The sequence below is a fragment of the Bubalus kerabau genome, chromosome 10, assembly GCF_029407905.1.
Source record: "Bubalus kerabau isolate K-KA32 ecotype Philippines breed swamp buffalo chromosome 10, PCC_UOA_SB_1v2, whole genome shotgun sequence".
NCBI classification, from domain to species: Eukaryota; Metazoa; Chordata; class Mammalia; order Artiodactyla; family Bovidae; genus Bubalus; species Bubalus kerabau.
Genome location: NC_073633.1, coordinates 47,924,060 through 47,945,667, shown reverse-complemented (window position 1 = coordinate 47,945,667; position 21,608 = coordinate 47,924,060). Strand labels below are relative to the sequence as shown.

General features: G+C 48.7%; 1 long non-coding RNA gene across 1 annotated transcript in view; it reads left to right on the top strand.

The window, feature by feature from the left end:
* Window positions 1–6,604: 6,604 nt before the first annotated feature.
* The window catches only part of LOC129621307 (uncharacterized), a 52,054-nt gene continuing 37,050 nt past the window's right edge, over window positions 6,605–21,608 (top strand). The window contains exon 1 of the long non-coding RNA XR_008699213.1: window positions 6,605–7,845. This is a non-coding gene — a long non-coding RNA (uncharacterized LOC129621307). The remainder of the gene's footprint in view (window positions 7,846–21,608) is intronic.

The following is a 21,608-nucleotide window of genomic DNA, read 5'->3' as shown; positions in this document are numbered from 1 at the left end:
CCCTTGAAGCTGTGCAGCAGTAGAGAAACAGACTGGCTACAGATTTGGCAGTGGAGAAGATGAAGCTAAGGGCTTTAAGAAGTAATTGTCATCCCTTAGCTGTGAACTTCCCGTGTAAGTTCCATCCTCATCCTTCATCACTAAGAATGGTAACAAGTCAACCACACTCCTAACCTAGTCTATACCTGCTGTCCTTGACAGCAAATCAGATGATGCCTAGTCTAATCAAAACTCTTACTTAGATGCTAGAAAATTAATCTCCCAAGGCACCAGGCCCATATTATTCCGCTAACAAGATGTGCTGAGTGTCTACCCTGTGTCCAGTCCTGGGCCAGGCACTATGGGAGACATAAATAGAAAGTGTTGGACACGGGCAAATTTGCAGCAGGAAAGAGTAGAAGCACTGAATAGCTGGGAAGCCATTGCCACTGTTCAGAAGGGAGATGGTGAAGCCCTGAACTAGGCAGCGCTAGCAAAAGTGAGAGAGAAGCAGCAGTTAGGGAATCGGCAAAGGAAGCATACATCAGGCTGAGCATCACTGCCAGGTGCAAAGAACACGGGCTTGGGTCCTGATCCCCACCTCATGGCTGCATAGCCCCAAGACCTCAATCATCCTGAGCCTTGGTTTTTCACTTTTGAAATTAGGACAGTAACCCTGTCCTCACCTCCCGGGATTATTGAGAAGATCAGTGAGTTAGCATCAGCCCCTGGTCTGTCTCATTGTGGTGAGTGCTCAAAACTGTTGGTTCCCTTCCTCATCTCCCATAGCTGCACCCCACCTCCTATCTAAAGGTGAGAGGTCGTCTGTAGAGAAGAGAGAAAAGGTGAGGGCCAAGCAGTGACATCAGCTTTCTAGGTGGTACCATTAAGCAGATGGGAAAGGTTAGGAAGGAGAACTATTCTGATAGGGGAAGATAGGTTGATTTTTTAAATTTTGGTTTGACGTGATGGTGGAATAGTCAGACTGGTAGCTAGAAACCCAAAGGCTGAGAGAGCTGGCAACAGAGAATAGGCAGGCAGGAGTCCCAGGATGGGACACTGGGGTCGTTCAAGCCACACGTGACTGAATTCCTAGAAGCTGCAGCAGCTGTGGCTGAGGTGAGCAAACAAACCTGAGCCCACTGGGCTCAGTGATGACGACCCTAAAGATGAAAGCAACCTCACATCACTGACTGGACCACACAGAGCCACCTGGAGGTGACCACACCCACACCAGTCTCCTGGCTGCTTTCCTACAGCATGTCACAGTTTTGAGTTGACAAGAGCAAGGAGATTGGTGTCGGAACCCACTGTTTCTACTCTGACTGTACATCGAAGTGTGTCTGTGGGTCCCCTGGATTGTTAAGTCCCAAAATAGATGTATTTTATTTGACTGTGTATATCAAACGGGTTTCCTGCTGAGCTGGGGCCAAAAACAAGCAAACAAAAAAATCATTCTATTCACATTTACTGAGTTCTTCCCAGAGGCCAAGTGCCTGGCAGGCACAAAGCACTCTGTGTGTGTAGAAGTGGCACCAAAAGAGGTCACAGGAAACAAAGAAGTGACCAGACCATCATCCCCCAGAGCCTCTCGGCGACAAGCTGGCTGGCACGATGATTATACCACTGATCCCAGATGAGAGATCCCCAGCCCCCTACTTTCTTGAAGACAACCAGGCTGTCATGACTCCTGAAACCAGCTGATACCAGCAGAAGGGGCAGCACGGTTAGAATGGGAGGACCACCCTTAACTCTGGGAGCTTCAGCAAGTCAACCTCCCTAAGTTGTGTCTGACTCTTAAGGACCCCATGGACTGTAGCCCACAAGACTCCTCTGCCCATGGGGATTTTCCAGGCAAGAATACTGGAGTGGGTTGCCCTGCCCTTCTCTGGGGGAATCTTCTTGACCCAAGGATCAAACCCACATCTCTTATGTCTCTTGCATTGACAGGCCAGTTCTTAAGCACTAGCACCACCTAGAAAGCCCTCCTTAAGCCTCAGTTTCTCCTTTTATATCAATGCAATAGCACAGAGAGAGCTCAGCTCTGCGGCAGGGCTTCAGTGAGCTCTCAGGAAAGCACACTGATAGAGAACTCTATGAGGACAGTCTTCAGTGCTGAATTCCAGGCCCATTGTGTTTGCCCTGAGAGAAGCAGGTTCCTCAGGTCACCCCTCTGCCCAGAATCAGCATTAGAGAGGGCTGCTGTGAGAAAGTGGGATTTGTTTCCCATTCGTAGTGGGTTGAATGGCAGGCCCCTCAAAGGTACACTCAAAGCCTAAACCCGTCCCTCACCACCTGCGAGGTTGACCCTGTTTGGAAATAGAACCTTAGCAGTTGTGAGTGAATGGAGGATCTTCAGATAAGATCATCCTAGATTGTCAGTTCAGTTCAGCTGCCCAGTTGCGTCCAATTCCGTGACCCCATGGACTGCAGCACGCCAGGCCTCCCTGTCCACCACCAACTCCCAGAGCCTACTCAGACTCATGTCCATCGAGTTGGTGATGCCATCCAGCCATCTCATCCTCTGTCGTCCCCTTCTCCTCCTGCCTTCAATCCTTCTCATCATCAGTGTCTTTTCCAATGAGTCAGTTCTTCACATTGGGTGGCCAAAGTATTGGAGCTTCAGCTTCAGTCCTTCCAATGAATATTCAGGACTGATTTCCTTTAGGATTGACTGGTTTGATCTCCATGCTGTCGAAGGGACTCTCAAGTCTTCTCCAACACCACAGTTCAAAAGCATCAATTCTTTAGCACTCAGCCTTCTTGATGGCCCAGCTCTCACATCTATACATGACTACAGGAAAAACCATAGCTTTGACTAGATGGACTTTGTCAGCAGAGTAATGTCACTGCTTTTTAATATGCTGTCTAGATTGGTCATAGCTTTTCTCCCAAGGAGCAAACAAGGGTCTTTTATTTTCATGGCAGTCACCATCTGCAGTGATTTTGGAGCCCAAGAAAATAAAGTCTCTCACTGTTTCCATTGTTTCCACATCTATTTGCCATGAAGTGATGCTGAAGCTGAATATGAATCTCAATATGGTTATTGATGTTTCTCCCGGCAATCTTGATTCCAGCTTGTGCTTCATCCAGCCTGGCAATTTGCATAATGTACTCTGCATATAAATTAAATAAGCAGGATGACAATATACAACCTTGACAAACTCCTTTCCCAATTGGGAACCAGTCCACTGCGCCATGTCTGGTTCTAACTTGCTTCTTGACCTGCATACAGATTTCTCAGGAGGCAGGTAAGGTGGTCTGGTATTCCCAACTCTTTAAGAATTTTCCACAGTTTGCCATGACTCACATGACAAATTTAGGGTGGGCCCTAAATCCAGGGACTGTCCTAATAAGAGAAAGGAGAAGGAGAATCAAGACACAGAGGGGAAGGTCATGTGAGGACGGAGGCAGGGACTGGAGCAGTTGCTGTACAAACCAAGGAGCCCCAAGGGTTGCCCGCAGCCTGGAGCAGAAGCGTGGAGAGAAGCATGGAGCCGATTCTCCTCCCACAGACCTTCCGGGAGGAGTCAACCCGGCTGATAACCGAATTCAGACTCCTGTCCTCCAGAGCAGTGCAAGAACAGGTGTCTGTTGTTTTCAATCACATGTATTAATGTGTTACAGCTGCCCTAGGAGATTAATACACCATTCAAGTGGACAGGCCTTGGCAGGTGAGGTTGCCAGGGTGCTGCTTCACCTCAGCTGCCCACCCCAGCCTGTCTGTCCCCAAGGGTCACAGTTCCCCCTCAGCTGCCGATGGTCCCTTTAGCAGCTCTTGTTCACAGTAGCTGAGTAGCATCATCATGTTTTGATGTCACTCCCCTTCTCAGAAGCTACACCGACTTCCAGTCGATTCCAAATCACATTTAAACACATTCTCACAGGCCTTGAAGTTTTATTCTCAGGGGAAAGGCCTGGACAGTCTCATTGCCCAGGACCAGCAACTTAATCTTCCTTGGTAATAACACAACAATTTTGTGACAGTTGATGAAGCAAACCACAGCACCAGAGGGTCTGTCTCTGGCTTGCTGCACCAAGCGGCGGTTCTCAAGCTTTGGGGCACAGAGAATCACAAGGAAGGCTTGAGAAGTCATGGACCCCTTCCCTTCACTGTCCCTTCACACAAATTTCTGATTCAGTATGTCTGGGCGGGGCCAGAGAGCACGCAGGTCTAACAAACACCCAGGTGATATCTATGATCCCTGACCTGAGTACTCGTGAAAACAGCAGGAGCTCAAAGCTCTGCTTCTCAAACTGCTGCACCTTAGGATTACCTGCGTGTGTGTGTGCTTAATTGCTCAGTCGTGTCTGACTCTGCAACCCCATGGACTATAGCCCGCCAGGCTTCTCTGTCCATGAAATTTTCCAGGCCAGAATACTGGAGTGGGTTGCCATTTCCTATCCTGGGCATCTTCTCAACCCTGGGATCAAACTCAGATCTCCTGCAATTCGATTACCTGGGGGGTGTCTAAAAGCCCCATGCCTAGGCTGCAACCCATACAAATTAAATCTCTGAGTGTAGGACCTGAGCATCAGTAGTTCTGAAAGCTCCTCAGGCAATTTTCATACACAATTACATTGAAAACCAGTGGCTTAGAGCCACTCCTTCCCTAGGCAGAAGAGAAGACAGGAGGCTGGGAGAGGCCCCCTCCCTTGCAGCTGGGCCTGGTGCCCCACTCTGGAAGGGTGTGAAGAAGGAGGCAGAAACCAGGTCCCTAGGGAAGCATGACCTCCCTGTGGCCACAGCCCAGGAGCTCCAGCCAGCGTCTAACCAGAGAGGGAGGCAGTGGCTGGGATCCCGAGCCCTATTTTTGGCAACTTGCTTTATGAGTTTGATCAAGTTGCTTAACTGCTCTTGGCTCTCCTTTCCTTATCTATAAATGAGGGTAATAAAAATACCTATCTCAAAGCGAAACTATAAACGATTAAAGGAGAAAATCTCTTTGAAGTACCCATCTCGGGTGCTATACAGGACAGACACTCCCATGGCTTCCTCTTCACACTCACCTGAACTGGGTGGAGGGATAGGACAGGCTGCTTGTCCCTTTGCTCCACTTTCACTCCCAGAGGTCAGGACCTGACATCTTAGTCCACTATCTTTAGCATTAAAGGGGGTCTTTAGGACTCCCTCTGTTTTGTTTTTCATTCTTCCAAGAATTTTTTTTAATATACATACCTACCCACCCCACTCTTTCTAAGTGGCAATATACTTTCGTCCACTTGCTTTTGTTCACTTAACTGTGTGTTCTGAGGGCTTCCCAGGTGGTGCTTGTGATGAACCCACCTACCAATGCAGGAGACCCGAGTTCCATCCCTGGGTTGGGAAGATCCCCTGGAGAAAGGAATGGCAACCCACTCCAGTATTCTTGCCTGGAGAATTCCACAGACAGAGGAGCCTGGTGGGCTACAGTCCGTGGGGTTGCAAAGAGTCGGACGTGACTGAACAGCTAACACTTTCACACTTTTTCACTGGAGTCAAAAACTTAGAAAGGCAGAAGCCACTCCACACACTATGAATATTTACTTTTCTCTATAAAACAAAGCAGCCCCTCCCCAAGCCTCCTTTTGAAGGTGTTATAATCATTTAACAACTCTTATGGTTTGGCTCCAGTGTTCTTGCCTGGAGAATCCCAGGGACGGGGGAGCCTGGTGGGCTGCCGTCTATGGGGTCGCACAGAGTCGGACATGACTGAAGCGACTTAGCAGCATCAGCAGCATGGTTTGGCTTGTGCCCAACCCCCCAATTTATATGTTGAAGTCCTAAACCCCAGTACCTTAGAATGTGACCGATTTGGAAACTGGGACTTGAAAGAGGTAGTTAAGTTAAAATGAGGTCTTTAGGGTGGGCCCTGATCCAGCAATGACTGGTGTCATAAGAAGAGGACACAGGAGGAGGGAAGGGACATGAAGGCATAGGGAAAAGGTGGCCGTCTGCGAGCCAAGGAGAGACGCCTCAGAAGAAACCAAGCCTGCCAGCACCTCGATCTTCGACTTCTAGCCTCCATTACAGTGAGAAAATAAATTTCTTTTGGTTAAGCCACCCAGTCTCTGGTGCTTTGTTACAGTAACCCTAACAAACTAACACAGAAAGGAAGGTCTGGTCAGAAAACAACATGCTGTGGTCGGAGACTAACTTGTTCTCTCTAGGAATTTGCTCCCAGTTGCTCGTGTTTCTTGTGACATACGTTTCTCCAGCTGCCTTACTTCCTGATGCTTCTGCCAAGCCAGAACCTACCTGGCATCTTTCCCTGTGAGGGGAGGTCTCTCAGGAGAGAGCTTCCTGTGTCTTGCACAGCTCAGAAGGCTCTGCAGTGGTGGACTGGCTGCAGCTTTAAATGGTGGCAGAGCCACCCGCCTCCACGGAAAGACCACTCGAGCACCTGAGAGCTTTGACCCCACTGGGCACTCAGTGAGATTTGTGACTCACTTTTCTAACCCGTCCTCTCGGGGAGCTGTGGCAATCTCACCCTAAGTGTATTCTTCCCCGCCTACCCCTACCCCGCCATTTTCATGGGAGGTAAATGTGGCGTGCAAAACGCGTTTTTAATGACTGAGATCTGCATTTAGGTATTTTCCATCTTTGCTGGGTCATTAAACCTTCAAATCCCTCGATATTTTAATGATTTTTTATAGTCCAGTGATGTGTAGGTTTGTTCAAGTTTTCATTCTCTCCACACTCCCCTGCCGATAAGATGCCACAGCAAGAGGGGGTCATTGAACACATGTGCCGATCTGCATGGGCTCTTTCCTGGCAGCCTGTCCCCTGTGCTGGCAGTGATTACTGCAGAGCACAGCACACCCAGGCTCAGGTTCTAAAGATGGAAGGATGGTCCAAATGACACTTGGGAAGCAATGAGCAGTGCCACACTAGAGACCATGACACCATTCCTCACTAAAGTGTTGGGACAGAACATTATCTCTTCAGTGGAGCCCCGGGAGAAGGGTTGGCCTGTGTCTAGGACTGCGCTAGAGTGTCACCAAACCTGGCCAGTTCTTACACGATGAGAAGGAGGCAGGAACCAAGACCCACTCGGAACAGCAGATTCATATCCCTTCACTGAGTGGAATAGCAGGCAGAATTGCCTACAGTGTACAAACAACTCTCTCTCTGTTCATTTTACTTTTGCTGAACATGTGGCAATTTACAGGATGGCTGGATACAGTATGGCGCACGGAGAGCACCAGACTGGGGTTGCAAAGTCAGTTCAGCCACAAGCATTTTGAAGAATGCTAAGGCAAAGGGATTTAGGCCACACAGACTTTTTTTTTTTCCACACAGACTTTTTAAAAAATTGTTTTTGTTTAGTTCAGGACTTGGGAGAGGGCTCCAGAGTGGCTCCTGTCCAGTGGCTGCAGAGAGACACTCAGGCAGAAACCCTGATCCAGGGGGATGCAGAGGAGCTCTTTAAAGGCCGCTGGGCTCCAGAGGCTCCTAGTCATGCTTGAGGGCAAGCCTTTCGAAGAAGTCCTCACCCAGCCCCACCTGAGGATCAGCCAGCCTGGGAGGTTAGTCAGGCGGCTGCCCATCTGCTTGATGAGTTTCATCTGCTCATCTAGGCAGTCGCTCTCCAGAAAGTCAGAGCTGGAAGTCTGCACAGTCAGGACCAGGACATGCAGACCCAAAAGGCCTGGTTCAGGTTCTTCTCTACGAGCTTGATGGCTTCCATAGCGTCCAGGGTTTTACCCTACTCGTCTTGGAAACAGCTTCTGCACATCCTGGAAGACAGTGCAGCCGCTGTGCTGGTTTTGCATCTTTAGGAGACGCTCAGGGACCTCGTGCTTCTCCTTGGCCAGTTTGCAGAAAAAGTGGCCCAGGCCCTCAAGAATCACATCACCACAGTTGAAACAGACACCCAGGAAAAGGTAGGTGTGGGAATCCCACAGATGCATGTTGATTCGGTGGTTGACTGCGGCCTCCACCTCTGTGGAATAATTCCGTCGAATCTGAGAGCTCATGGTTGAATGGAAATAAGAGCTAAGCTCAAAAAAAGGTGTTGGCTGCTCCAGGGGCAGAGGATGTCTGAGTGATTGGTTCTAAAGCTTGTGCTGACTGAAAAAGAAGTTAGAGGGAGGCTAGAGATTGGGAGAAATGGTTTCCCAAGCTCTGTTCCGTCCGAACACTTTTGAAGCAAACCACAGCAAACTGCAGGGCACACTACTGGCCATAGACACTTCCAGAAAATAGAAATCCTTACTTAGGTTACTTTCTCTGAGGTTCAGTTTCCTCACCTGTAAGATGCATGCCTTTGGGTGGGATGATCCCAAGGTTCCCTTCTGGAGTCCCTGGCATAAGTGAGTTCAAGCTCAGGGCTCTTGGCCAAGAGAGATCAACCATGGTGGTGGTGGTGTTCTGTCACTTAGTCATGTCTTTTTGCGATCCCATGGACTGCAGCACACCAGGCTCCCCTGTCCTTCACTATCTCCCGGAGTTTGTTCAAACTCATGCCCATCGAGTCAGTGATGCCATCCAACCATCTCATCCTCTGTTGTCCCCTTCTCCTCCTGCCTTCAATCTTTTCCAGCATCAGGGTCTTGTCCAATGAGTCAGCTCCTCGCATCAGGTGGCCAAAGTACTGGAGCTTCATCTTCAGCATCAGTCCTTCCAATGAATATTCAGGACTGATTTCATTTAGAATTGACTGGTTTGTTCTCCTTGCTGTCCAAGGGTCCCTCAAGAATCTTCTCCAGCACCACAGTTCAAAAGCATCAATTCTTTGGTGCTCAGCCTTCTTTATGGTCCAACTCTCACATCTGTACGTGACTACTGGAAAAACCATAGCTTTGACTCTGTGAACCTTTATTCGCAAAGTGATGTCTCTGCTTTTTAATACACTATCTAGGTTTGTCATTGTTTCCTTCCAAAGAGCAAGCATCTTTTCATTTCATGACTGCAGCCACCACCCCAGTGACCTAGAAAAGCAGCAGCAGCCCCGTGTTCTGCCTGGGAATGTCATAAAACCGAATTTGTAAAAGAAGTGAGATGAGAAATAGGTTCCATAAGGGAAAGCCTGGTAGTTCACACTGCTTGTCTCCAGGGTCTCTTCAGTTCAGTAAACCTGAATTTAGCACCTGGTAAAGACAAAACAGGTGCTCTGGGTTAGAAAGGTAAAGACAGATAAACTGTCTCTGCCACTGTGGATCTCCCAATCTTGGTATAATGTTGAGCGTTTTATCACAAGTGAGAAAGCTGAGCATTTGGGTAGGGGGTGTTGAAATTCTTTGATAAAAACTGTTGTGTATCACAGTACATTTTGGCCTTTAATTTCTAGACTCGTGTCTTCAGAGCCGTGGTAATCATTTATGCTGTTTGCCAAATATTTCCAGGTCTCCTTCTACTGAGCATATAGGTGGGTTATATTTTCCTGAGTCACAAAAGTCAAGTGTGGCCATGTGACTTGTTTTATCAATGAAACGTCAATAGTGAGATACATTTCACTTCCAAGCAAAAGCCTTAAGCACCATCACACGGCCCCCCAGGGTTCTTTTCCTCTGCCGTGGAAGCAGACAGCAGGCACTCACTAGTCTGTGCCTCTCAGTGAGGACAGAGTTGGGAGAGACCTGACTGATCCATGATGGGCACAGAGTAGGATCAAGAAGCAAATTTTTGTTATTTTAAGCCATACAGATTAAAAAAAGAAAACTTTTAATATGGAAAATTTCAAACATATGAAAGCAGAGATGATAGCATTGTCGAACCTGCTACACCCATTACTTTAGATTCAACAATTATCAAGATATAAAGGACACTGGGACTTGTTGGCTACTACTACCGTTGTTGTTTTAGTTGCTAAGTTGTGTCCGACTCTTTTGAGACCCCATGGACTGTAGCCGCCAGATTCTCTACTGTCTGAGCCACCAGGGAAGCTTGATATGTATATATTCAAACACAGTCCATGGGTACATTGCAGTGTTTTCCGTTCTGTCCCACTGGTCTCTCTGTCACCGAGCCAGCGCCATGCTGTACTACTACAGATGTGCACTGTGTTTGATTAAGCAAGTCTCTCTTCTTTACCTGTCTTTTTGAAAGTTGTTTATTTATTATTCCTCAAAAAGAAGTCCAACTGGAATTTTGAGTGAGATTGAGCTGAATTTATAGATTAATCATGAATTCAATTAGGTCTTTACAGACTCATCCAAGATAAGTCATCCTCTATTAGGCCATACAGTCCAAAAGCATGGAATATGCTCTTCTTATTTAGATCATTTTCTGTTTCCTTTATTAGAATTTAAAAAACACTTTTGTGTAGAAGTTTTGTGTGTTCTTGGTTAACCCCTATGTATTTTATAATTCCCATTGCTGTGGTGAATGGTATCTTTTCAGTAATATTTCCTAGCAGCTATTGGGGGTGGGGAGAGATGCTGTTAATTTGTGCAGGGTGATTTGTGCCTGGTAAACTTACTGAAACTTGTCAGTTCTCATTTCTTTCAACCTTTCTTTTTTCTAAGTTGACGTTCAATTTTTCCATTGCTACAGTAAAGAAGCACCCACCCTATTTAATCTCTGCGGTAGGTGGGTGGTGAGGGTTGAGGGTGTGACTCAGTGGAAGGAGTGGAAAATGCTTCCTCCTCCAGGCAGGGGCCAGGCCTCTGTGATGTGAACATCCAGGGTCTCCATGGCTTCAGAGACTTGTAGTCAGGCCACTGACCACTGTGATGGGAGAAAAAGTGGCTTAACATTCTCTGGTAACAGGAAAGGGGAAGGGTGGGGATGCTATCAAAAAGAGAGAGGAAAGGATTTGGAGAGAAGGAGGAAGAAGACAGAGAAAAGGGAAAGACTTTTGAAGGGGATATTGATGGGGTGAGGGGTTGGTCTGGAGAAGTATCAGGGACAGTAGACAGTAAGAGAAGCTTAAGGTCCAGAAGAGTGGGAGGACACAGCCCCACTATCCAGCTGGGCCACCCAGAGAAAACCCTAGGGTCCTTTGGTCACCCGACATGGGGATGGCGGAGGAGCTGGAGCGCCTGGGAGACGAGTGTGAGCACCCGGACCCTTCCCAGTGCAGCCCATGCAGCCCTGGTCACCTGCGCTGCTGTGACCCTAACTCCCAAAGCCTCAGGGCTTTGGAACCCCAAGTCTGAACCTCCCGCATCCCCAGAACTTCCAGGAGTCAGAGCTAGATCCACAAGGCTCACTGAGCTGGGGGTTCCTACACTTGGTCCTGAGCAGAAGTTTATTGAGGGAGGGTCAGGAGGTAAGAATGTTTTGACCATGCATGGTGTGCCTGTTTGATGAGTAACTGTGGCTGACTATGAAGATTGCTTTGGTTTGGAAACTTCTCTGCGCAACTGTGGGGCAGGGAAGTGGGTTTGCCCAACATTTGATGGGATTGCTGGGGTCAGGATGGTCAGGCCTTGTTCACAGCCGTGATTGGTGACCCTGATTTCAGCGGCTGGTGGAGTGGCTGAAACATGGGGAGGTGAGGAGGGTACCCCTTCAGCCCCTCCTTCCAAGGGCTTCCCCAGGACGGGCTGATGGACAGAAAGTGCTGCTGGTCTTAGCTGAACTCTGCTCCCTTTTGCTCCCTCGCTGACTTTGATGATGCCTGTACCCCAGGCGTCCACACCCCTGAACTAAAGGAACCACTCCTAGGAGAACTTGCTTTTTTCACACAGAGGCTGGGTTGAGCAAGAGGCACTCAGGCCCATGTAATCATGTGGAGAAGCAGACAGACGCTGTTAGATCCACTCACATGCCCGATCCCTTGGGTCTCAGAGGGAGATGGAGGGCCCCCCACCCCCCAGAAGGGACTGGCACTGCTTGTAAGCCAGCCATGAAGATGCCAGACTTTCCGTGGAAGTTTATAACCCTGAAACAGAGCAGGCTACTTTGGAGCAAAGAAGCCAGAAAGGGGGTCAATGCAATAAGAAAGAGAAAGCTGGGCCAGAAACGCAAATGCCCAGAGTCTGTCAAGGTGCTTTTAAGAGCAGGACAGCCAGGCTGGACCCAGGGTATCCCCTGCCTGTGGGTGGGTGAGGCCCTGTTTCTGGGTGTGCCCCTCATTTCCTGTCTCCACATGTTGAGTGACTGTGAAACAGTGGCTTCTGTGACTCAGCTTTATAAATAGGACATCTGCAGTGAAGGTGGTAGGAAATTCCTGGAGTCTTCTGCCTGGACTGATCTTAGGTGTGCAGTTTATTCGAGTGGAACCCCCGCCCCCCTTCCCTCAGCCTGCACCTGCCCCGCCCCCCGACCACAGCAACCCGGGGCATCTGATTGGAGGCCCATCTCTCCTGCTGTGTGACTGGAAACCTCTCCAGGGTGGTCCAAGAGGCACCGTGGATGGGGCCATCCACCTCTGACCTTGTCCAGATGTTCCTGGGGAGAACAGTGGACCCTCACCTCTGGCTCCCTCGTGCCCCACTGTAAGTTATCCCATGGACCCTCACTCCCAGGAGGAAGGCGTATTATTATTATTCTTTGGTAGATGGAGAATCCGGACTCCAAACCCATGTCTGACTATTTCTGGATCTTAAGGATTAGCCACAGAATCAAGTTCTCCTGAAAGGAGAATAAGAGTGAGAAAGGATTGGAGTGAGGAAAGGGGCCCTCTGTTTTCTGGAGAGAGAGAGAGCAGAGGCTGCCTGTACCTCGGGCCTTCAGTTATCTTTCCCTTTCCTTCCTTCTCACAGTGACACTTTTCTAGGCCGGTGGCTGTTTCCCGAAAGCCAGACTTGAGGTTTGGGTGACTCAATGGTCCCTGCTGAGACTAGGTTTGAAGGAGAGGCTGAAACCATTACCTATAGAGAGCAGGAGGCCCTGTAGGTGGGGGGACCCTGCAGGTTTAGGACTGAAATGCTGTCCACATATTTGCCCAGCAACTCCCAGGATGTGTTGGAACAGGTAGCTAAAGCAGCCTCTGAGGAGTCATTGATGGCTGAGGCATTAAATGGAAACACCGATGCAATGCCTTTTAATGGCTCCAGCCTCTGCTCCTTCACAACCAGCCAGGGTCTTTATCACCAGTCTGTGGTGAACTACCCTCTGTGGTTGAGAAGAATTCTCCCACCCTTTTCTGTATTTCATGATGCTAATATTTTTATGGCATATTCCTTGATTTGGATTGGTTTTTCCTCATGATTAGAATCAAGCTATGTTTTTTTAAAAAGAAAGGAAGCTGTGGGTTTTGTTCTTCTCAGGGTGTTACATTAAGGACACGCTTTGAACTGTGGTGTTGGAGAAGACTCTTGAGAGTCCCTTGGACTGCAAGGAGATCCAACCAGTCCATTCTGAAGGAGATCAGTCCTGAATATTCATTGGAAGGAAGGACTGAGGATGAGATGGTTGGATGGCATCACCGACTCGGTGGACATGAGTTTGAGTAAGCTCTGGGAGTTGGTGGTGGACAGGGAAGCCTGGCATGCTGCTGTCCATGGGGTCGCAAAGAGTTGGACACAATGGAGTGACTGAACTGAACACGATGTCAAGTTGTCCCATTATTGGTTGTGTCATTTGATCCTCTTGTAAAGATGGTATCAGCCAGATTCTTTATTATAAAGCTACCATTTTCCTTCTATTCCTGGGAATGACTAAATAAATACACATCTTAATGGGGGTTTCCTGATCCCCAGTTCCTCCCATAGGTCAGTGCAAAGAGGGCCGGGTGGTTCCTGAGCCTGCAGTGGGTTACGTTACAGGGGAGGATCTCTGAGGTTAGGGAACCCAAGTATTTTGTGATGGTCCCTAGGTCCTGACTTCTTCTGCAGGAGGAAACCTTATTCTATTATACTGGACACTCAACACTCCTGTACTTTGTTCCACAGGGAGACACTGTCTCTAAGACTATTCGCTATACAAACATCCTTGCAAAGAGAGTCCAGAAGGAAGGCAGCCGGTGCCTCTGCTTATGGGACACCCACAAATGTGAGAGACCCAGGGAGAGTGGTCTCCTGACACACCTGTGAAAATTATCTTTCTACACAATCATGTTTTTCCCATGCTGTGGCTAGTTGTTCCCCAATATCCAGTCTCTGCATCTTCAGTCCTGGAACCTCACTTCCTACAATGGCTGAGCACATGGCTTCTCAGAATGACGTCTGTATTTCCCATCTTCTCATGCAGCCAGGTGTGGCCGAGTGACTAAGTTTTGAGCAACAGGCTTTAAGTGTAGCGTGTAACTTCTGGAAAGCGCCCTTTAATGGAGGGAATGTGCTGTGTCCTTCTCTTTACACCTTCCTCTTCCATGGCGTCTCCTAACTCTCTCCTCTGCCTTTTTTTTTTCACAGCACATAAAACCATTGACATACTGTTTATTTTGCTTATTTTGTACATTGTCTGCCTCTTCTATGATGTTATTTCCATGAGCAGTACTGGGTCATCACAGTCTACTTGTTCCAATTGTTAAATAGACTGAAATATTTCTGTACCCAATGGTGACTAGCCACTGCCCCAAGTTCCCACATACCCTTGCCCAACCACTCCACGGCACCTCCCAGATACCTGACAGCCTTAGTCTGTTCAGGCTGATGTCACAAAATCCCATAAACTGGGTGGTCTAAGAACAGAAATTAATTTTCTCACAGTTCTGGAGCACTGAGAAGTCCAATATCATAGTGCTGGCCATGTCAGTGCTTGGAGAGGGACTCTGGAAAGGGCACTCTTCCTGACTTACAGAAAGCTGCCTTCTTATACACACACACACACACACACACACACACACACACACACACACACATCATAGAGAGAGGAACTGAGGGAGTGAAAGAGGAAGAGGGAGGGAATCCTCCAGTGTCTTTCCCCACCCTCAACCCCAACCCCAACCAGGGACTGAACCAGGGCTATGGCAGTGGAAGTACTGAGTCCTAACCATTGGACCACCAGGGAATTTCCTCCAGTGTCTTTTCTTATAAGAGCACTAATTTCATCAGACCAAGGCCCCACCTTCATGTCCTAGCCCATGCCTGCTAAGTCGCTTCAGTCATGTCCAACTCTTTGTGACCCTGTGGACTGTAGCCCACCAGGTTCCTCTGTCCATGGGGATTCTCCAGGCCAGCATACAGGAGTGGGTTGCCCTCCTCCAAGGGATCTTCCTGACCCAGGAATCGAACCCAGGGATGGAACCGGCATCTTCTATCTCCTGCACTGGCAGGCGTGTTCTTTACCACTAGTGCCACCTGGGAAGCCCCGCTCATGTCCTCATCTAAGCCTAATTACCTCCCAAAGGTCCTATCTCCAAATACCATCACATAATAAGTTAGGGCCTCAACATATAAATTTTGGGAAAACACAGGCATTTGGTTCATAACACCAAATAAGCAGGCATCAGCTCATGCAGTAGGGGCTTCCACGTCCTGCTTACGCACTAGGGCCAGTGACTTCCTGGTTAGTCAGCACCCAGGCTGCACCCTGACGGGCTCCAAAACGACCTCCTGCTTGAGGCATGCTAGATTCTAGGACGAGTCCAAGCCTTTCCACTGTCCATACTAAACTCCAGAGGAGCTGAGGTCAGATTTTTAATAAATAAAAATTGGGGGAAATATCGAGCAGCAATGTTCTGCTATTTTTAAAACAAAGGACTTCTTAGTACATTTTCTCAAGTCCTTCCTGCTCTCTTCCCAGGTGAAGAGAGAGTGACTGAACAGAAACAGAGAAGGGGAATCACTCTTTTTTTCCCTTGAGATAAGTGATTGCCAGAACCTTCCTTATGTCCATATGAGGAGTCAGAGAATTCAGAAGAGGCAATAGCAAGTAAGAGGCTGGGGAGGGAAATCAGGTCCACCAATCAACTCAGAGCCATGAACATCTTCCCACTCACCTTGTCTCCCTGGAGTCCCCTCTGTGCGAATGAATGATTTAAAGGCATGCATGGATTACACTAAGAAATGTGTAAGCTCTGTGTCTCAAGCAGTTTCTTCAAGTATGATGTGAAGACAGCAGAGGACGACAAGTGTGATCTTCTCTGGACAGGAGGAGCAGGGCAGGATGAACTGAGGAGGTGACTGTGAGCTGAGACCCAAAGGATGAGTAAGAACCACCCATGGAAAGCGCAATCTGGGCGGCGGCCCAGAGAATCTCAGAGGCTGAGCTGACTATGTAATCTGCTAAACCTAGTACAGACAAAAATGCAGAGCCCCAGCCAGGGGTAGGGCAGTCCCCCACCCCACAACAGATGGGGGGCTCCCCAAAGAACTGCAGCCTCTGTCCCAGGACATGATGAATACCAGAATCCAGTGATTTCAAGAACTGTGGGGCTGCCAGCCTGGGCGGAAATGACATCACATCAGGTGTCTGTCTCCAACCCTCCTGCAGCTCTGCCCAGGGTGAAGGGCAACGGCAGAATGTGGGCCTGCCGATGTTGCCTGATCACAGCTCCTGGCAGAGGGAGGCAGTGGCCACAGGGAGGAAGGGGAGGGCGGGTGGGACGGGGGTGCAGAGAGGCAGTAGGACCAGAGGACGCTCAAGGCTCTAGGCCCAGTGCAGTGCTGTGCTCCATTGTCCCGTCTAACTTCACTTGGAAAACGAATTCAAAGACAATTACTGGGACTTCCCTTGTAGCCTAGTGATTAGGGTTCTGGGCTTTCACTGTCATAGCCCAGGTTCAATCCCTGATCAAGGAACTGAGATCCCACAAGCTTTACAACATGGCCCCTGCAAAAAGGATAATTACTAAGAACTGCAAAGTGGTAATCACAGAGCGTTAGACCCCAAGCAGAGTCACCCTCTCAGAGGGCAGGACCCTGCACGGCTGCGCTGGTCACAGACCCATGAAGCCAGCCCAGCTAGCGGCAGCCGGCATGACCGACCTCAGTGAGCGGGGCAAGCAGACGAGAGGCAGGGGCCACAGAATATCAGGGCCTGTGAGTCACTGTAAAGATTGTGAAATCTGGCCTTTGACCAGTGAGAACCCACCAAAGGGTTCCAAGCAGATGAGTGACATTTTAAGGTCAGTCTGGTTGTGGAGTAAAGAGTGGCAGTGTGGCTGACCTTGAGGCAAGGTCTCTTGGGGCAAGAGACAATGGGGACTGAATGCTGGCAGAGGCCATAGAAACAGAGAGAAGTGGACAGATGCGAGACATTTTTAAGACAGAGTCAAAGAAACAGGAGACAAAGTGATCAAGGAAACAAGAGTCCAGAGTGGGAAGGTTTGAGCAGGCAGCCATTGAAGCCACAGAGAAGGAAGACACACACCACGGGGAGAGGCAAGACCACACAAGCCTGTGCCGGGTCCACCCTAGACCTGCCCCAATCCTGCGTCCCCAGAATCTCAGTTCTGTGGACATTACTTGTTAGTTGCCTTGTTCTTGTATCTGGCTGAACCAGGTAGAATGAGCTGAGCTCCTCTCAGTCGTCCTAGCAAGACGGACACCTCCCGCCCAATCTTTCCCAGGAGACGCTAGCCCAGAGGCCTCGGCTTGTCAGCTGGTGGGACACCTTGCCCGAGGAAGCCAGCAGAGGCTGCTGAGGGTACCTGTCCTTCCCTCGCACACCCAGCATGATGGCTCTGCCTCTTAAAACCCACGTACAAGAATGGGAACAAGGCCGGCCCACAGGAGGGCTCAGAATGAACAGGAAAGAGAACAATGGTTCTATCTGGGACATCAACCTGAGCCTCCGTTATCTCCAGTGTGAAGAGTGGCCTTCCCGCCTGCTGGTCCCTGCCCCTTCTCTGTGGTTCTGAACAACCGCGAGGAGGCTGGGTCCGGCTGTTCTCCCAAGCAGAGGGCTATGGTGGGGTTTCTACTTTCACTCAAATATCAGTGACAAAGAAACCTCAAGGTCTCCTTTTTGAAAACTCATTAGAAATTTCTAACAGGGGAAGAGGCACCAAGGAGAAGCGGGGACGGGAAGACAGGAGGGTTAGGGAGGAGGGGACCACCTAGTGAGAGCTGACAGCCATAAGAAGGACTAAGGAGCGAGTTCTTGAAGGCTTTGCTGGTGCGGTCGCAGTCCTTGCTTGACCTAACCATCTGTCCCTTTATAATCATTATTAAAAGCCATCATTTTCTCCCTTTCTGGTGGCAAGTTTAGTGGAAAGAAATTCAACTAATAGTAATGTCTTAAACCTATTAATTTGGAGTAGCCAAAAAGAAAAGGAGCCCACCAAAGATAAAAAATGCCTGCCTTTATTTCCTGTTAATTAGCCCAAAGGGATCTCTCCCTTTTGAATTTCTGAGCTTTTCTCCTTGCACGGAGTGCTGTCTGGCCCCAAGGCTGCTCTCAGAGCACTCAGGAGTCGTTTAGCTGAGGAAAAACAGCAAGGTGGGGTCCAACTTTTCTCAGCATGCCTGTAAGAAATGAATAAGAATTCTCAGGAAAAATAAGTTTGGGAAAGCATTGGGTTCAAAGAAATAAAGTGGGTTTCTTGATCTAAGAAAGAAACGTGTTTAAGAACCTTAAATATATGCGCAGTGTGGCTCACCAAGAAAGGTTTGGAAGATGCTATTGATTTACCACTTAATACTCATCCTGGCCCCCACTTTTCTGCTCAGATAACCTGGAGTGTTTTGGCTAAATACCTGTTTACTTTGTGGGCTCCTCCCCAGTACTGAGAGGAAGGCCGGTTGGTTTGAACCATTCCCGGAGGGGCGGTGTTTGCCTCATTAAGCAGGAGCTTGTAGTACAGCTCTGCCTACAGGCAAATCAGGCTTTTGGACTCCCAGGAAGTTGTTCCTCTCAAAGCGAAAGGCAAGACAGTACTTGTCTCTTCTGTCTTTTGACACTAGCACAGGAAGACGTGAGCTTGGAACTGCTGCAGTCAGATCGGGATCTTGAGGGGAAGGCCTGGACCACCCAGAGACACGGGTCTCCATCCCTGGTGTTATTCAGTTGTTGCTTTAACTCTCTGGGTTTTTTTCTTCCTTGTTCATGAATGTTCTGTGTCTTTCAGCTCACAGCATCCTGAAACCAAAGGGGACACAGCATGTAGACATTCTCAAATGCTTTTGACCACAGATGGTCCCTCCAACTGGTGTTTACTGAGAATGCTGTGGGCAAGGCCCCGGGGTGAGGGGCGGGGCATTGGGGGAGTCAGTAACTCCAGTTCTGCTTTGGGTTCTGAGAAATGCATGAGCTCCCGGGCCTCATTTTCAACTCTGTGAGAAGACTATACAAGTCTAGTATCTAAGATGCTGCCAGACACAGAGTAGGTGTGTTATAAATCGTCAGTGTTAATAAAGTGGGGTCAGGGGAGGAGAAGTCCAGTTTCAGATCTCATTTCTGCCTAAGAGTTCTAACTATTCCAAAAGTAAAGCCTGTGTTCTCTGGCCCCTACCAGCTTATAGCACCCTCTAGCCCTACATGCAAGCAGGCAAAAGATAAAATAGGTACTGTAGATGTCCAAGGTGAGCACCCTGGCTCTAGGGCCTGCGGTCCCTCATTCTTGCACTAAAGCAAGCCCAGGTTCTGCTGGGAGGCTCCCTGGAGGCAGTGTCCTTCCTTAATGCAGACTAATGGCTCTGGGACACTCCTCAGTGAGAACTTCTATGTGTACCAATTGCCTGACCTGTCCCAGATGGTCAATCTCCAGTCTAGACACTCATGATGATGCCAAGTGATTGAGCTCCCTCTTGTCCGGGGCTCCAGCTGAGACTCAGAGCTGCAAGGGGCAGATAGCTGACCCGGGCTTTGCTCTCCTCTCTCTCTCCATCCCTCTGGCCCATTGTGACATTCGATTTGTATGTATGTATTACACCTCTAGAAGGAGAGTCCCAGGGTTTTCCTGCCTGTGTGTTTTTATCTGTGATGCCAGCTGAGGTCATCACCACTACGGTGAACCCACAAGGCTGGGGCAGATGGTCCTGCTGTTACCAAATGCACGTGTGTGTGACTGACGAGAGCAAGTCCAAACAAACAGTCGGAGTTTGGAGCAGAGAAAGGTTTACTGCAGGGCAAAGCAAGGAGAACAGGTGGCTTGTGCTCAATGATGCTGACCTCCCTGATGGTTTCAGGGAGACGATTTTAGAGATAAAATTTGGGGGGAAGGATGCAGGGTATGAGACTGTCCTCTGATTGGTTGATGGTGAGGTAACAGGGTGATGTGCCAGGACTCTTGTGCTTCAGCCTGAAGTTACCATCCTCCACTTGGGAGGGGCCTTAGTTCCTGCAGAAGAACTCAGAGATACGTTGTTGTTGTTGTTGTGTACCTTCCTTGAGGAGGAACTAGAACTCTACTCTATTTTACTGCACTGTTTTTTCTTTTTTTTTTCGACTGCTCTTTCTTTGTTTCTGCCTTCTCTCCCTTCCCTGATTAGCAACTGTTTGGATCTGCCCTTTGGAAGGAGGAGGTCTAGGAGGCCAAAGCCTATTTCCTACAAACAAGAAACAGGGGACACAAGGACTTTTGCATCCAGAAGTGTCCCGCTCATTTTCCCTGCCATTGTTCTCTGTCTTTGAGCTGCATGTCAAATCTGGGACTCCACCCACACTTGTTTAATGTGCCAGTGAGGTTCATAAAAATGTTCCCAGCTCTGTAACCAACAATGATTTCAAAATTGCCAGTGTAATCATGCTTCACCATTGCAAAAACCAGGCAATGACTGCAGAGCCTGACCTTAAATGAACCTGGTGTTTGCCTTTTTTTCAGCATTGTTGATGCTCTTGAGAGCATCGGCCTGGACATTCATGGGTGCCATCATGGCGGCATGGAAGGCTCATGGGAAGACTGGGGCTTTGCTCTGTTGCATTTGGGTCAATGAACAGCATGGAGAGGAAGTGACTATGAGTGTGTGTGTGTGCGTGTGTGCATGTGCGTGTGCACGCATACGCATGCACACCTCACCCAGACAGTCATAACTCTGTAGAAACACCTCTGAGTATTTAGAGGAAGGAGTGTGGTAGACCAGACAAGTATTCTTATTCATTTTTTACACACCAAGAACCAGAGGTTCAGAGAGGTACAGGAGGCTGGCCAAGGTGACAGAAGTTAGTGGTAGAGTCGCTTGTGAGAACAAACCTCTGGCTCCCAGATGTGGCAGAGTGCATGACTTTCTTCTGATTGGCTGGTGGTGAGGCAGCACAGTGGTGGTTTGGAAATTTGAATCATCAACCTTCCGTTTCCAACCAGTCTGGAGTCTACGTGCATGTGGTCACCACCCTTCACTGGGATGGGGGGTCTTAGTTTCTGCAAAACAAGTCAAAGATATGTGTCAGGTTGTTCTGTATACCCTTTGAGGAGGAACTAGGATTCTGTTTTATCGCTGAACTGTTGTTTGAAATATCGTTGCTTTTCTTGCTTGACTGCTTTTCCTTTGTTTCTGCATTCCCTCCTTCCCTAATTAGTAACTGCTTATGTCTCCTCTTTGAAACTCCAGGAAAGCCTACGAGATTATGAAGTCTTTTTCTGTAAATAAAAATGGGGAACATGGAGATATTTTTTTTATCCAGGAGGGCCCCACAGCATCCTGCTCCATTTCGATGCCCCCTTTTCTTTGATGTTCCTCAATCCTGAGGGGAACAGGTTCAGAACAAGAAAGGGAGTAAAGTTTTGAATAGAGAGGTTAATCGTAAACTTAGCAGGGAAACTTGATTTTAGGGGGACTCAGTTTCATTATCTCATTGAAGAAAGAGTCATTCAGAGAGGACATTCCTGGAGATAGGCAAGATATAGCAAAGGTCAAAGAGGAGAAGAACCTGGGAGAGCAGGGTGTGTGGGGAGAGAGTGGGTGAGGCAAGTCCCCCCTTAAGAAGAGGG